Genomic DNA, 16,993 nt, shown 5'->3' with positions numbered 1-16,993 from the left:
GTTGCTATGGCGATGAGGACACCCAATCGGGAGGCAGCGGGGCACGGCGGGGGTGCCCGTGGTGTCATGGCGGCGTTGTGGTGGGTTTGGGTGCGAACCGCCGCCGCCCTCAGGGCTTGGGGCGGGAGGTTTCCCCGTCACAGGCCTTGGAGCGTGTCGCAACGTTTGTAATCCGCGTGTGCGACCGTGTTGGTGAGAGCAGAGGTACGCTGAAGTCTCCACGTTGCGTTCTGGCTCCCCTTTGTGCTGAGGAACTTCTCGTTTCCAGCCGCCGCGTGAGCGCGATAACACTTTCTCCTGTTGGTTTTGGAAATGGAAGAGGATCCTGACAGGATTTCAGCCGGGTTCCTGCCCAGCAAGCGCTGGAGGCGAGGAGGAGGCGCTGCACGCCCCTCTGAGGGGGTCTAGAGAGTTCCTGAGTGGGGGCACTCAGGCCTGCGGCATCCACTGGGCTTAAGCCAATACATTTTCGTACCTCCCTCCATTCTTATACCCAAATGTTCATCCTTAAGACAGTTTGTGAGGCTCTGGCCTTCTCATTGATCGCGTGTATGTGAAATCCAGTTGCTGCGGCATCCCCTGTTGAATTTTCACCTGGGAAATGCAGCTTGTGCTTGAATTACGTTAAATTTTGGGGGATGCCGTCACTGTGCAGCAATAAAGGAAATTAAAGTAAGGGTTCAAGGCAGAGGCGTTTCTTCAGAGCCCTTGGAGGAAGGAGGGAAGGTGCTGGAGAGCACGGGGACAATAGAGGGCACTCTCGTCCTTGCACTGCGACATCCTCTGTCTTCAATGTCTTTTCATTGTAGAAAATGGGAAGAAAAAGCCATGTGCGCTGCAGCCCGCCCGGTGTCATCCCGGCTGATCGGCTCCTTGAGGAGAGCGGTGCCTGAACTGCATCGAGGTGAGCACAGCAGGTAACGCACCCACACCATGGCATGGAGAAATGACTCCCTGCCTACTGAGAGGTGGTGTTTGCGCCACACAAACTTCTGCAGGAGACACTTTGCTTTATCAGAGTTTGCTCTAAATCCACAGAAAGTCAATGGTCATTTTTCCTACGGGGTCTTGCACTCTTTAGAAAGACCAAATGCTTGTCCCTGGTGGAGAGGCTGCACTGGAAAGATGCATTGTGCACGGCCTGCAGGCTGCTGCCCACCAACCCTGTGCTGCAGCTGGCAGCGCATGCCCAGCAAAGGCTCCTTTCCACAGGGACAGTGTTGAAAAAGGAGATTCAATCCCAGCAGAGATAAGAAATCCTTCACCTTCCCTTTTGCAAATATTGAAATTGGCCCTCCACTTAAACAGCAGCAGTGGATGATTCTCATTGCATTGCTGAAGTCACAGAAATGACACCCTTCGCTTTCCCTTCACGCTTTGTTTCTGTTTCTCTCCTTTTTCTTGCATTTTCCCACTAACTGTCCTGTCTGTTCCTTTCCTTATGTTACCCCCATCCTGTTCCTTTCTTTTGCTTTCCCCTGCTTGTGGCCGCCTCTGCATGATGAGCTATGCAAATTTTGCAGTTTTAAAGTACAGTGAGGAAAAACCCCACTGAGCTATTCAGAGTAAAAGTCCTTGGTATGGAAAATACATTTTTTTCAAAATAAGGGCAGCAATGATTTGCCATTAAGCAGCATTTTTCTCTGAAGGTTTCAAAAGAGCTTTTATTAGCAGCATCTTACCACAGCCCGTTCAGTGTCACCCAGGCAGTTCTGAAGGTGGGTCAGTGGCTAAGGCTGCAAACGTAGCAGCTGAGTTCTAGGCCTTAAATGTGACTGGTAAATTATCATCATCTCTAACAGGGAAACACTGCACAAAAAACATGTAAAGTCTTTCTTATCCAGTGCAAGGATTACTTTGGGGAGCAGTTTTAGGGTCTCAATTGGTCAGTGCTTCCAAGGACCAGACAGATTTTGGAGAGTGTTTTCATCAGGCTGTGTTTTGTTTGGGTTTTTTTGTATCAGTTTAAGCCTGCTTTCAGGTGTTCACAGAGACATCACGTCCTAACAGGCTACACATCACATTCTTGCAAGAAATAAAAGCAAAACCTACTGGCACCTGGCAGATTCAGGAGTTCCCTTCATTATCTAGGGCAGACCCAGGGCCCCTGTGTTTCAAAGCCATTCTGCCAGTCAAGTGATTTAATATGCCTCTGTAACATATAAATTATTAACAGCTATTCAAAATGTTCCCAGAGCGCAAGATGACAAAACATACTGGAAGAACAGAACAGAAATGTTTTCTAGCTCAAATCTTTTGACATGCAATAGAGTAAGATTTATCTTGGCTAGAATCCTTTTTACAGGAAACTGGTTCCCCTTCTCACAGCAAATGCTCCTATTTATGTCAGGTGCCTTGTGAGCTTTTTGGCTTGCTGCTGCTGCTTTTTGCTTCCTTTCTTTCTTTTGCTTGATTTTTTAAATTAGCATAAGTGGCTAAAGCAATGTTGTCACCTGGATCCAGTCTTAATGTTGCATCTAATTCATTCCATGCTGCTGTCTGTAGGACAGACTGCAGACTGCTCAGTGGAGTAGTATGGGTCTTGCACATGGAGAAGGGAGAGGTTTCCTCTCACACGCCAGCAGCTAGGAGGTTTGTGTCATGTCCACAGCACAGAAGTATTGGAAACCCCTTCTTTAAAGAAGGTCTGGGTCCTTTAACATATTCCTTCTCCTCGTAAAGGCAATCAAAAGCTTGAAAATGTGACCTATTTCTATCCAAATATCCCTCTGAGCAGAAGCCAATGCACGACAGTGTTCTGAAAATGTGCTTTTCAAGCTGTGCTGATGCTTTGGGGGTTGCCCATGGGGACCTGCTGAAGGGAGGAAGCCAACTTACTTTATTGTTCTAAGCTGAACAAAATCTCAGCACAGCACAGCTCTATCATGGCTGTTTTCTTGGAATTAATAAGCATAATGACTAATTAAATACTGCCCGTCAGCAGAGAAATCAGAAACAAGACCAACAAAACCACCTGACATAGATTTTCTTGGAAGAAAGAGCTTTGTACTCATGTTTAATGTAGGGAAACCTTGCTAAGAAGGGAGAGTACATCATAAACATTCTATAGTTGGCCAGGTATAAAGAGATATATTGCAAACAGGCCTCAGACTGATCACTAGGCATAAATATAATTTACTCCCCTTTCCGTCCTCACTCTCCCATTTTCCACAGAGAAAAGTATCTGGATGTGCTGCTGTCAGGGAGATGTGGCGCCTCTGCATCAAAAGCAGTGCAGTCACTTTTCATATCTCTGTTGTGAAGTGCCAAAAGATGTTTCCTCTCTCTCAGCTAATGGAGGGGGGTGGGCAAAGAGAGCTGAACCACTTTCCTGGGCTGGCTGCTAAGCTTTGAAGTGCTCCCTGCTAACAAATAACCAGCCATGCACAAAGGCAAGCAATCAGTCACGCAGTCAGGAAATACCATCTAGCATTTAACCATCATTCAGCATTTTGCAATGAGGGGGAAAAAACCATAGCTGAAATGGAGTGATAGTACATTAAAGCTTCTGTGGTACATTAGAGGGGCATTGGCCTGAGCTGCCCATTCTCAGGCCAGACTTGCTTACAAAATTGATCTCCCATTTTTGCTCACAATGGACACTGCCATGATGAATTAGCTGTGTGGCAGCCAGGGGTTGCTTTCTGTGCATTTCAGATCCCAGACCCCAGTCCTGCAGTTTGGACTACTCCCATCACATGAAGATTCACACCAGTGACCCAAAGTGGTGCAGTGTTTGACATGGAAAAACCGCTGCAGCCAAGGATCCTGATTTGCTTTTCCTATCTCTATGAATCGGGCAGATACTCAAAATTTATGTCATTTTTGTTGTATTTTGTCATATTTGCTGCTGTTGGAATGATTCAGTTTCTTGAGTCATTTAATAGCCCTTGAAAGGGTCTGACTTTCTGAAATGCAGCTTCTAATCCAGCCTCTGACTAAGGTGAGCTTGCTGGCAAAGGCTCGCTGGCAAAGGTCTGATCCATTACAGGCCCAGAAACTAGATGCAGGACTCAGATCTCAAAGCTTTCATGTCCTCTCTTGGCTCATCTCCATTCAACACCTGATTTCCATGTTCACACTGACCAGGACAAGAAATCTTGGGCTTAAACAGGGTGTTGACAAGAAGAGCTGTGTGATCCCCAGCAAGAAGGGCTGGGGCAGAGAGAGAGGATGAGAGATGAACCCTGGCTTACCCAGGCCATACGGCATTGCAAGGAAAGACCTATGAATATCATGGGGTGGGAGTGCTGCTCCAGAAATGCCCTCTGCTTGAAACAGAAGGCCAAATTCTTCTCATGGCACCCCACTTGTCAGAATTTGGCTCAGTTTTAGTGGAACATTGATTTTCTTTATTTAATATAGCATCATTATACTGTTTCTCTGCTGGCTGCATACCCTGGTGATGGGTACCTTAGCAGGGTGATAGATAGAAAACACAGTACATTCAGCTAGATGATAGATAGGGAGGAAATGTGGTATATTAGTTCAGAGGAGAGAAAATACAGTCAATTATTTTACATAAGGCAGTGTCTGGTACTCCCAGTCCCTGCCTGAGAGCGACAGAACACATGAATAAAAACATTGAAGAGTTCAGAAGTGAGATTTTTGTTTTAATACTGACATATGGGCAAAGTGTTACACTTCAGCTGAAGAAATAAACATAAGCTAGCCTCAGGAGCACTGCTGTTCAGCAAAAGACTAAGACCGAAGATTATCTGAGAACATAGGTGTTGTCTTTATATTGTCTCATATCACTGATATTAGAAATGTCTCCACTTTTGAATCTCATCACCCCCTCCTAAAATTCGATAGATTCAGATAACATGAATTATTTCTAGCAGTAGTAGCATTTCTTTTTAAAAAGTAGCTATTTCACAAACAAAACAAAGCATAAATTGAGCTGTTCCAGCATGGATGAAAACACCATTTAAAGCTTCATTTCCCTGCCTTGGATCTTGGAGTCAGACTGTGTTTGATTAGATCCTTCCAGCGGGTGAGATCAGGTTGAGTGACAGCTCTCAATGCCAGATCCACGCTCTGTTTATTTGCATTTTCCACCAGCTCTGGGAGTTTGCACTTTCTCCTTCCTGAAATTCATCTAGATGGGGCAGCATTAGAGAAATCATTTTAATTGTAGTGCAGGGACTCGAAGCTTTTCAGAAAGTCAGGGTCTCTGTACCGACAGGTTTGATTAAAACCAGACATGGGTAAAGAGACCTAAGTCAGATGGAGAGCAGCGAGTCCTGGCCAAAAGGGAGAGGGACAGCAAGTAGAGATTGTGTCACCTCTGCAACCCCCTGATGTGTCCATCTTCCTGGTGGTGGTAAGCCAGGACTGTGTGACAATGAGAAAAGTGAGGACATTCCTGCTTACAGCACAGCAGGGATGTCAAGCTGATAATGCACATTGTAGTGACACTTTGGAGGTTGAGAATAATTAGCTAAAATCCAGGCTTCCTCCTCTCCTCTCCAACCAGTGTTGGTACAAAGCTGGGCCGTGGTAGGACTTGTTTTGGTGAGGAGCTGCTTGCTGTGTGCTGCCAGGCAGAAGGACTGGAAGCAGAAGCTGGTGAGTGCCTGGTCGGGGGCTGGCTTGGCAACGTAGGCACTGAGCTGCTCAAACAAACCCCATATTGGCCTTGCCCGGTACTGCCAGGCCCTTTCCTGCTGCTGGCAGCTCCTGTACAGGCAAAGGCAGAGATAGCTCTTGCATTATTTGAGAAGGGAAAGCAGTCTGATTGTTCAGACCTTCACTGGAATAAACTGGTTTAGTTCTAGCGCGTAAATGAAATTACACTGACATTTACCCCCAGAAATCTTGATCTCATGCTTATAGCAAGACAAGATATTCTCTCTTTAAAACCTTCTCAGCTTTTAACTTTCAAATTCCACATAGCTGTTTCCTTTTGATACGCTTTTGTCTTATTAGATTCCCTTATGCACATCCAAACATCATCTTGATGTCTATTTTTGGAGCATGCCTTCCTCCCAAATCAAACACCAGCACATGAGCGTGGGGCCCATTGGTGGAGCACCGCACTGAATCATGATGAAGTCTTTTAAGTTTGTTAAGTCTCCTTCACCAATTTGCCTTCCCATGTGAAGGATATTGGTACTCCGTCTCCTAGACCTGCTTGAACAATACATTTTGAACTAAATGTACTTGAACTTTCAGGTTTTGAGCTAAAAATACTTGAACTAAACACACACTTAGTTTTGCTTTCCAACAATTGCTGCCAGTCAGGGAAGTGTGTCCTGTGATTCTTCAAAATTGAAATCCATGTGTGGCTGCACCAAGCTCTTCTGCTTGGAAATCAAGTCTTGAACTGTCTTTTTGGTGTTTTCTTTTTCACTTTTCCTAATTTATTCTGCTTAAAGGAGCCACGTGGTGATAATCAGCCACTGCACTGCTGACCTTACGGAGTTCAGCAGCCATCTGTTTAAAACAGAGATGTAAAGAATTTCCAGAGAAACCTTTTATTATTCTCTTGGTTCAAGAGAATAACAGGAGTCCTCAGCATGGGCAGCAGCTTTACAGCACTAATAAATTCCACAGCTAAGAGGAAAACAATCAATTTATCACCCAAGGACACTGCTTTCTGTGCATGGAGCCCAGAGGTTTGCTGTGGTTTGGAACATGGGCCATCCGTTTTAGTTAGCTTCGTTTTCCCAGCTTTTTCCGACTTTGTAGTTGAAAAACAAAGTCTCCCCTTCAGCTTCATTCTCTTTCTGCAGCCAAAACGTACATCTGCAGGCAGAGCAGAAAGCAGGGATTTTGTTTGAACAAGCTCAGGCCTGTTGAGAGTTTTGTCTGGTTCAAACCAGGGCCTTGATCCTGCACTGAGATATCCTGGGAAGATCCTTGTTCTGGCACGGAGCCCTGTCACAACCATCCACCCTCCTTATGAGCTCCACGCAGCCAGGCAGTGCCTGAAATGTATGATGGATGGCTAGAATCTATCAACAGCATGGGAGACATTAGTATAAATTCCACATAAATAGTTTCATAAATTAGCAGAGGACTTTGTTTTTTAGCTAAATAATTTCCCTCTTGGGTCTTTCTGTATTTCCTTCAGAGTCCCTTCAAAGGTGAGCGTGGTCATCTCCTCAACTGCTCCATGGTCTGATCCTCACAGGCGCCAGTAGTAAAAGAATGACAGCTAAAACAGTCAAGATATAAAATGTGCAGATATGTAAAACATATAAAAGGTTGAGCTTGAAGGTCTTTGCAAATGCAAGTAGAAAAATGTTTCATTTCCATTTTAAGCTTGAGCTGAGGTTGCTCTGTGCTCTTCACGTTGTCTTCAGACTGGGAAATGAAGAACAAAGTCTTCAAAAGAAGTGACTTGGGTAGGTGGGAATATCAACACATAATAGTCTTGGAAAAGATTTTCCATTGCAGGGCTGAGCATTTCTTCTGAAAAGCATTCCCAAAGCAGTCCCTGCTCCCACCAGGACAAACCAGTCCATGGTCTGGGCACACCAGTGTGTGTCCTGGGCTTTCCAAGCACCTCCAGCTCCTGTGTGGGCAGCAAACGGTATTAAGCCATGGGAAGGTCACTTGAGGGAGGTGGTGTAAGCTTTGGGTTGGACTTTCAGAGGTTTTAAGTCCTGAAGGTAGAGAGTGCACATACTGGGGCAGGGCTCAAGCCAGATTTCATTACTGGAGGCAGAACCACTCTTCCCGCAGGTAGTTTCTATGGCCTTGTGTCTTTGGGATTTTCTGTCAGAGTCTGGACATGTTGCTGCTTTCCATATCTCTGGCAGAGCTAATCAAAAGCACAATATGGTCTGAGAATTTCACTTCATAGCAGGGAATTAGCAGGAGAGAAAGCTGATAATCTGAAGCGTGCAAGTTCTCACCTCCTGCAGCACCTTGCAGTGAGTCACTGGGAAATGGTTTTTGCTGAGCTGCCACACTTTGCTGAGACGTTATTTCTTATCAGAAATGTTCAGTGCTTGAAGCCTGTGGGAAGGGGCAGCTCTGAGCAGGGGGGAGCTGAGCAAGGGGGCAGCAAGTGAGTCCTTGGGGTCACACAAGAGCACGACTTAGGCCATGGTGGCCAGGATACGGTGGGGAAAATGGCATGGAATATCTGCACAAATAATCTCTTATTTTAGGTTATGACCATTGCTTTTGCCAGAAATCAAGACTCAGACTGACAGAACAGTGACCCTGAACAGTTCAACCATTCCAGCTCTTGACTTTTATTCTACTTTTCTGAAAGTAAAATTGAAGGCCCATTAAATTTCCAAGTGTGGAAGATGAATCCCTCAAATGTTCTCTGGAGAACCAGGCCCAGGCAGAGAGATGAGTAATGGGGAATTAGAAATTAAAAGCCTGAATGTGAATATGAAGAAGGGTCTGAAAGTCATTTGCTTAAATACATAGAAAAAATCCACTAAACCAGATTTCCTTTTAGGAAGCTGAGAATTACTGACCTATTCCTTCAGAGTGCATTTCACTTGCTAGGAGGTATTAAGTGTGAAAATTCACAGGGATAGGGTAGGGCTTTCAGAGTCACTAAGTGGAAGAGCTGTAATAAAATGACATTTATATCAGGTTTTTGACTGATCAGCACTAAAAGCTTTCTTCCCCCCCCCCCCCCCCCCCCGTCTTTTGTGGGTGGCTGATTATATTTGGGTGGCCGGCCAGGCTGCAGCTCCATCAGACCACTGTCTAGCAGGTGAGAAGGTTCAATATACAGTTAACATGGATGTGTGTTTTGGGTTTAAGAACAGCAACTTAAAATTTCTGGAGGGCGTTTCTCTTCTGAGATTCTCATCTCAGCCATTGAGTTTATCTCCATAAACTGCAAGGAAAATGGAAAAGGAATGTCCTTGTCGTAGGAAGGAACTTTCTCAACTGTGTAACTGAGCAATATTCATAATATATCTCACTCTCATCTTCTTATTAGCAAATTTGACATTAACAGATCTTCTGCAAAGCTATTAGTCGTTGGTAAATATTTACTTAGCAGCATCAGGCCATCAGCTTATTTCTTTTCTTATGAATCATTTGTTCATAATATCTTTCTGTTATTCTTGATGCCTGATCAGTCTCCCGAATTGCCAGCACTTGTCTCTGCTCCCTCTTTCCTGGCTGACACCAGCAGTTGACTTTCTGGCACATTGTTTTGGGTGATAAAACGTTGGTTCTAGAAGCCCTGAATACAGGAGACAGTGAACATTTTCCATAACTTCCAGATACTTAGGACAAAACATTAATAATATCATGTTCCCTGAGGAAAGAGCAAACAAAAAGTGGTGTGTTTCCAGATCAGCTTATTCTCTCAGACGCTTTAAAGCAGGGACAATGAGAAGTGAAGTTATTCAACAAATGCCTGGACCAAACTAACTGTAATTCTTTGGAGGAATGTGGGTGTATCTCTGCTGGGAAAGTGAAAATTAAAGATGAGTACATTGGGTTCAGCAAAGCTCAAGGTCTCTTTTCAAACAACAAGTCATGCGTGTATGAGCTAACCAGAATGATGCTATTTGCCTCTCTCTGTCTGCTAATGACACTCAGTCAGCCCGGTCTTGAGTTGGCTCAGCAGCTTGGAAAGCTGCTGTAGGTGGCAGAAGAGAGGGACTGAGTCTTGGATGCTCTGGGGAGGCCAGTGTGCTCCTTTAGGATTTACAAAGCCATCTGGATGACAGTGGGCTGTGTTCCCAGTGGGAACGGTGAGAAGCAAGACAGCCCTGATACCAAGCCTGTCTCTGTAATTCACTGGCCCTACATATTCCCCAGAATATATCTTATTTATCATACCTGGCTCATTTCCTAGGACTGAGTCCAAAACTGCTTCTGATCTTGACTGCTGGAGTATGAGTGTAAATACAGCGTGCTGTACGCCCTCCAAGAGCAGTCCCCAGCGAGTCCACTGTGGTTATCCCAGACAACAGCCTGATATTACGATTCCCCATTATCAATGGTTTGACTTTTAGAAAGCTGTCTACATAAACAAAGCCTATTTAGCTTGTGATTGTGCCCTGGAGAGTGTCCTACAATCACTTTCATTTCCCCTTTTGCCTTCAAGGGAAGAGTCTGTCCTAGGAATGAGCAGAGACGGAAAGCCACGGCTTGGATCTGCTCCCGGCTGAGTTACTGCATTGCTGTGTGGCCCTGGCCGTGGTGGGGCAGTTTTATTTTTTACTCCATTCAACTAAATCATGAATATTCTGTCTGGAAATGGTTGAGAGAGACTCTTGTCCCTACAGAAAACTGTACCAGAACAACTCTTGAAGTGTTAATACAAGGGAAATGAAGATGTAATTGAAAACAAAACAGAAAACAAACTTATGTTCTTAAGAGAAGATTGTACCTGATTTTGAGATCTTTGTTTACTGGTAAAGGGCACTGATGTTTTTAGGTAACCATCCATAAGATAAATTATGCTTCTTTTCTCTTTGTTCTGTGAAAATTACATTTGCTCAGCACTTTCCATGCAAATTGTTGCTTCCAAACTGTGCAACAGCAGAGAGTTAAGTGAAAAAACATCCTGATAAAAAAATTTTCTCTCTTCTTAAGTAGATCAATCTCTCCCATCCTTTTACAGTACATTGGTGATATCATAAAATGTTTGTATCCTTTGCTTAACACTAAAGGCTCTTTCTCTGAATGAAGAGCATCTTCTGCCCTGCCAGGTCCGTATCCCAGAGTCCACTCATCTGCTGTTTTGACCAGCAGCAGCCCTCTGAGGCACCTTCATTCTTCCAGCAGAGATGAGCTTCTGGCCAGAATGTCACTGTAAGACTTTCTCAGATGAGTGGGCATGTGCCAAATGGACACTTTTTCCTGGGCCATAACTATACACATGGACCCATTTTGTGGTGAGAGGCTTTGGCAGATTTTTCCCCTCATTAGCAGAGGATTTGCTCTTCCCTTTAGTCAGATTTGTTTAATCTTCTTAATATTGCTCTTGTAATGGACTGAGCAATGTAACGGGCACCCATGGGGAATGTGCTGTCTCACATATGCGCCCTCCATTTCCAAACCTGGGATGTGATGCTGCCCACCTCCCAGCGAGTGGTCTGCTCTGCCTCTGTGCTCACACCAGTGTCTCTTCAGGAAACTCTAGTTACTTGTACAGTCCATTTATTCCTCTCCTAAGGCAAGAGGAATATTTTGGAGCTGTAAACTTGTTTGTAGGGCTCCCACAGAGAAAGGAGATTTCCTGCTTCATGTCTTCTTCAGATCACACGCAGTTATCATCTCCAGGCAGTGCTGCTTTCCCTCATCAGCTCTTAACACTCATGTTTTCCAACACCTGAAGTCACAGGAAGTTTTCTGCATGACAGACCTGCCAACCTGGATGCTGTTCTTGGCTTCAAGCTGCTCTGAAGTGGGTGAAGTAGAACTGAGAGTTTGGAGGTGCCATCAGGAGAGCAGGCAGTGCCTTTAAACAGCCCCCGATGCTTGGGCATACCTCGTTCTGTAAAGACAATGTGCAGCCACCCAGAGCTGCACATTTCAAAGCTGAGAACATCACTGTTGTAAGTGTTGAACATAACTGTTCATCTTTTGACTTAGGGCTTGTATACATGGGAAAATTAAGCTGAACTAACTGAGGGCTGGAGTTTAAAGTGCATTCATTCAGCTGCATTCGCTTCTATGTGGCCAGAATTACAGAGACCTTGCCTTGGTTTGTTGTGATTTGTTGCCAAAATGCATTAAGATAAACCAAATTAAGTTCATTTGTGTTCCAAAGAAATCTTTTATATATGCTCATTCATTTTAAGAGTTCTTAGATTAATTTTGCAGAAAATGGCCCTATGTAGACACATCAACATTCCTAATACTATTTGGCTGAAATGCAAGATAATAGCCAAGTCCAGGCTCAAATAAAAGGGATGAATCATCTCTAAATCACATGTTACGATGTAATAGGATAAAGGACAGTTGTTTTGCTGGAGAGAAGCTGCCCTGCGCAGAGCAGGGTCATTGCAGCCTCTGAAGCAAGACCAGAGCAAGTCTGGGGATCATCCCCTGTGCATCTGTGGAGGGTAACACACCTGATTTCCACAGCATGCATAGCCAAAGCTCTCACCACCATCCTGGGGATGCTCCCCTGCAAATGCAACAGTGGCAGCTTTTGATTCATTAGGATTTGTCTCTTGGGATTCCAAGAATGAGCACAGGATTGATTCAGGCCTGATCCAGGGACATGTGAGGGTATCCTGTCCTCCACGGGTATCCTGTCCTCCACTGGACTGTAGGGTATCCGAGCCCCCCTGCTGCAGTCTGTGTCCTGCCTCGCAGTTCTCACACACACAGAGCTCTAGAACTGTGAGCACTCCATGGAAGCCAAAAAGAAGTTGCTTCGTATTTGCATTAGTATATCCCAGAATAGGAGGTGATTCCCTCTGCCAGCAAAAAAACCGAAAGACCAGAATGCCTACCCATTACTTAAATACACACAGGCCCATTTTCACAGCCTTCATCTCCATGCCCCTGGAAAAACTATTCCTTGGAAATTACAGTAATTGTTTTATTCTCTTTGATCTCCACTAATAAAGCTCTGGACTATCACTCAGCAGGAGCTGTTTCTCTTAGTTAGGATCTTTCCAACAGTACTTACATTAGGAAGGCTCTGGGGAAATTTCAGTAAATGCACTTGAGAAGAGCTCTGCAAAACTGCTCAGACTTTCTGCACAAATATTTCCCCCACACTTGTTCAGAACACTTCTCAGCTTGTTTGTTTTTCTCTTTATTGCAGTTGTTGTTGGACTGAGGTGAAACCTGGAGATAAGAGTTGTGACTCCTTGTCAAGAGATCTTAGAGCAGCTGGAGAATAGAGCAAAAGGTTTGTGAATCCTAGACAAGCCGCTGTAGAAAGCACGCTTGAGAATAAGTGTCTTGGTGTTAACATATTATTTTCCAAGTAAAATCTAAGGAAGAAGGAGGGGTGATGGATCCTCCAGCACGGACCCCTTCAGGTCCAAAGTGTAGCGTCTCGGGTCTCCTGCCTCTTGGACAGCAAGTGGCTTGTTTAGGAATTTGGGAAGTTGTTAGATTTAGTTTTTAGTCCTCAGGCTTTAAACACCACAGCCAAAGTTGAAGCTCAGCTCAGCAGATCAGGCCAGCAACCCAAATATCAGCCCATGTCCAGCACACACAGGACTAAGCACTATGTTGCTCATGGACAAGTTCTCACATGTGGCTCTTGGTGAGCTACAACAGAGCTCAGCTGCAGACAGCTTCTGTCTAGCTGACAAATGTATGAGTGGTTTTAAGAAGGTGCAAAGAGAAAGTCAAATTTCAGAGCCGCTGGCACTGATGGAAGAAATCTGACCCTTTAAAAGCAATTCTGCATTTCAAACAAAGCAACCAGTGAGTTCCCCAACCTCTGCCATCTTTTAGCCACTTGCTATTGTAAGATGAAGGTGGCAGTGGCCTTCACACCAAGTAGGAAGGGTACAAAGCACATCCATGTACCTGCCTGTTGCATAACTGGCAACTGAAAACGAGAGTAACTGCACCAGCTGGTCTCTTTTCTTCCTTTTTCCCCTCCAGCTAGAAACTGTAAAAGCTCAAAAGACCAACAGCACAGCCTTAAAGTCATATTTACTGTCTGGCATCCTGCCACAGGCGATGGGAATAGTGTTGTGTAGATGTTGCTATCTGACTGCTGCTTTATACTTAATGATCTCATGGATGTGCAGAGGGAAGAAATATAATCCCCAGTGAAGACAGGGGGCAGGGTTGGTAAGGAATAAAAAGCCTCTTCCTCTAAACTGGTTTTGATCTTTCTAGGGGCTGCAAATGAAGAACAGTAATTAAAGCTTAACTGGAAGAGATCAGAAAGCTTTTAAAAGTAATAAAACTTGTAATAGGCATCAAGGATGATCATATGTAAAGACTCTTCAAGCTGCAGTGTCAGTTAGCACCCGCAGCGAGTGTCTGCTCTCTCTGTGTAGGTGTGCTGGGGTCCACATGGGAGCAGGAGCTGTGTTCACAGCTGTGTTGTGGATGGCACCTTCTCATCTCCTGCTGGGTTTTCCCTGCTGTGTGGTCCAATTCCTTGGACCACACCAGCATTATTCCACATTTACTCTGCTTTGCCAGGCTTTACCTACAGGGATGTCAGCAGGTAATGCACAGGAACCTTAATCCCAGCTCAGTCCTTCACTTGGAGCTTGCATTTTATTTTTCACCGCTCAGTTATTTAATGATGAGACCATCAGCACTTGACATGCTACAAGCAGCTGATGCTCCATGTGAGGAACCTCAAGCTGTATCACTCTTGTCTATTCTTTTAAAGGCAAGGACACCCTGTGTATTATTTGTAAAGATAATAGCTTAACTGTTCAGCCTGGCATTTTAATTTAGCTGTTGTCCTTCTATATATCCTTTTTATATCAGGAAAGAGGTAGACAGACGGGCCACTACCTCAGAGATGTTGAAAGCAGTCATTTTACAACAGTTTTGCTCCATGATGGTTATATGTTCCCACAGGAGATAAATGTTCTTGGCCTGGTCCTAGGGAGAATGCAATGCTTACACCAGAACAGCCAGGCTCCCCCACTGCAGGAGCAACAGCTCAGAGCAGGAGAGACCATCACAGCTACAAGCATCTCAAAGGTCTGTGCCAAATGTCTGTGTTGTACATGTTCTTTATCTCACTGTTTGAAGGACTGTGAAAGAAAGAAATGGCTGATGTGTGTGGGCACCAAGAATAGCTCTCCTGAAGGGAGTGAGCAAAAGGTTCACCATGGGCATCATAGAACTTGCCCAGGAAGAAAACATCTTTCTGCAATACTCCAACGTCTGCTTAGGGCACAGCCATGTGTAGAGCAAAGCTCTAGGTTGGCATTTTTTTCCAGTTTAAAGAAGTCCTGGACAGAATTAATGCATTTTTCTCAGCTCTGGACATGACCTTTGGAAGAGTGAAGCGAGGGGGATGTTCCACCTCTTCCCTTTTAACCACCTGAATGCCAATGAGAGCTTAAATTCTGATGTGCGAGGAAAGGACAAAGAGAGCAGCCACTACCTCTGGCTATGCTCCATCAAAAGAGGAGGATGGGAAAGGAGAGGATGTTTCAATCCTTGACTGCCATTTATTCCAGCACTAAAAGAAAATGAATTTTTAAATCCTAATGCTGAAACATCTATTAAAAAGAGCACTAAACTATGGCAGAAGAGTGTCTGGGAGGGAGGGCTCTTTGGCTTAACCCAGCTTAAACTTATTTTTTACAGCAAGTGAACTCTCACTGCCTTTCTTTAAAGGTCACCTCTTTTTTTTTTATATAACTACTGTGCTGGGAAGATGCTTTTAAGTTTCATCTACTTTGTGTGTGTGCATTTTCTAAGCCCTGGGTTTATTTCTTATTGGAAAATGGTCTTGGATCATCTCTGAGATGGAAATTTTATTTTATTTATCAGGCGCATGACAGAAAGAAGGGGTTTTTTTAACTCTTTAGGCTCTTTTTTATTGGATGCTCAGCACTGTGTCTCAAACTGTGAACCACATCTTACCTGCTGCACTTTTTCTTCCCACTATGCTCTGCCAGCATCTCTTCAGAGGCCCTGAAGCTCCTTGTCTCATCTCCTTGTGGCTCTGTCTTGATGCACAGAAGGGGTTAAATGGGTTCTCTCAATTCTGGATTGCTAAGGAGCTGTTACTTCCTCCTTCTGGCACTGCCACTAGCTCCAGAATGAGAGGCTGTTTTTCTTGCAGCACCCTCCATAGTTGGTAAGGTCTGGAGTTATCCAGGAGACACAGACATTTTTGCATCCTGTGCTCCTGACTGTCATCAGCCCATAGCCTATGGATGTTCACAGGCCAAGTAAAGCTTTCAGAACATTTGTAACAAACCCAAAATGTTATTACATCCTTCTACACCTCAATATCTCTCTTTAGCAAAAGCTCTGTGCTGATAAATAACACCAAGAGGGACACGGTCACGTAGGGATGTACCAACTCAGTTTGCAACCTTAAATCCTCATTAGGGATTAGCTCTCTGGCCAAAACCTGTTGCCTGAGGATTACTAATAGACAAATAGATTTTCAAAGAGTGCCCAAGTCAGCTCAAGGTATCCAGACTTTGTCCATACTCAGCCAAACCCTGAAGCACTCACGAGTTTTAGGTGGCTCAGGAAGAACCACAGCAGGACAAAAGCCCACATTAAATGCATCAGTTACTATTCTTCCTCCCAGGAGACCACCAGTTGCTCCAAACCCATTTGCTTCATGCCCCAAACCGTTTGCTTTGCCAGAGCTCATGGCTAGACTAAGCATTGCTCCTCTCTGTTGCTCCTGATGTTCCTCATGCTCTTGTACAGAGTTCTCTTACAAAAAGCCATAACAAGTGGCTTCCCTGAACATATTAGACGGATCCTATTGATTACAAAGCAGCACCAGCTCAAAATGACATTCCCACAACGCTCCATATGCAAGGAAGTCACAGAACTCTTTTATATTTATCAACTTCCATCTTCAAACTAGTTAGATTTTCGCTTCATTAATCACGTTAAAAGGCTGTTCCTGAACCTCACGCCTCTGATGGTTAGAATTACACTTCTGATTTCTATCTTAACCTATTTATAGGCACTTGATTCACGTTGCCACATAAGTAATACTAGAAATATAAAAATAATGATATTTAACAATCTGTCTAGTCTGAGGACAGAGAAACATGTCAAAAGGCCCTACTTTTATTGTTAACTAAGCATAGGATGATGTATCTTACTAATAGGAATCTGCATTTCAAGAGCAGATGAGCAGCCAGTATAGGTGTTAATTTACTGTAATCAGGACACTTCTCAGTCAGTAAGGTCAGGTACAATCTGTAGCCCAATGGAAATAGAAAATGCTGCAGTTAAACCCTGCTCTTGCAAAGGGCCAGTCTTTCCTGTGAGGGCTCAGCTCCCTGTGCTACCTGGTGAGTGCTCAGGCTCTGGGACTGTCTGTCCAAGCTGAGCCAACCCTCCTGCCATCTCTTTTGGGCACTCACATCTCCAAGGCACCAAATTTCCATCCTATTACTAT

General features: G+C 44.4%; 1 long non-coding RNA gene across 14 annotated transcripts in view; it reads left to right on the top strand.

Annotated features, from left to right (window-relative positions):
- The first annotated feature begins 45 nt into the window (after positions 1–45).
- The window catches only part of LOC115607363, a 65,179-nt gene continuing 48,231 nt past the window's right edge, over positions 46–16,993 (top strand). For 13 of the 14 annotated variants that reach the window (XR_003991202.1, XR_003991192.1, XR_003991199.1 and 10 more), the window contains exons 1-4: positions 46–204; positions 810–904; positions 12,722–12,808; positions 14,461–14,586. This is a non-coding gene — a long non-coding RNA (uncharacterized LOC115607363). Of the gene's footprint in view, positions 205–809; positions 918–12,721; positions 12,809–14,460; positions 14,587–16,993 lie in introns of all 14 variants that reach the window. The other variant, XR_003991191.1, reaches the window with a different exon arrangement.

Source organism: Strigops habroptila, chromosome 4 (genome assembly GCF_004027225.2).
Source record: "Strigops habroptila isolate Jane chromosome 4, bStrHab1.2.pri, whole genome shotgun sequence".
NCBI lineage: Eukaryota > Metazoa > Chordata > Aves > Psittaciformes > Psittacidae > Strigops > Strigops habroptila.
Note: the sequence above shows the minus strand (reverse complement) of the source record. Positions and strands in the feature narration are given on the sequence as shown.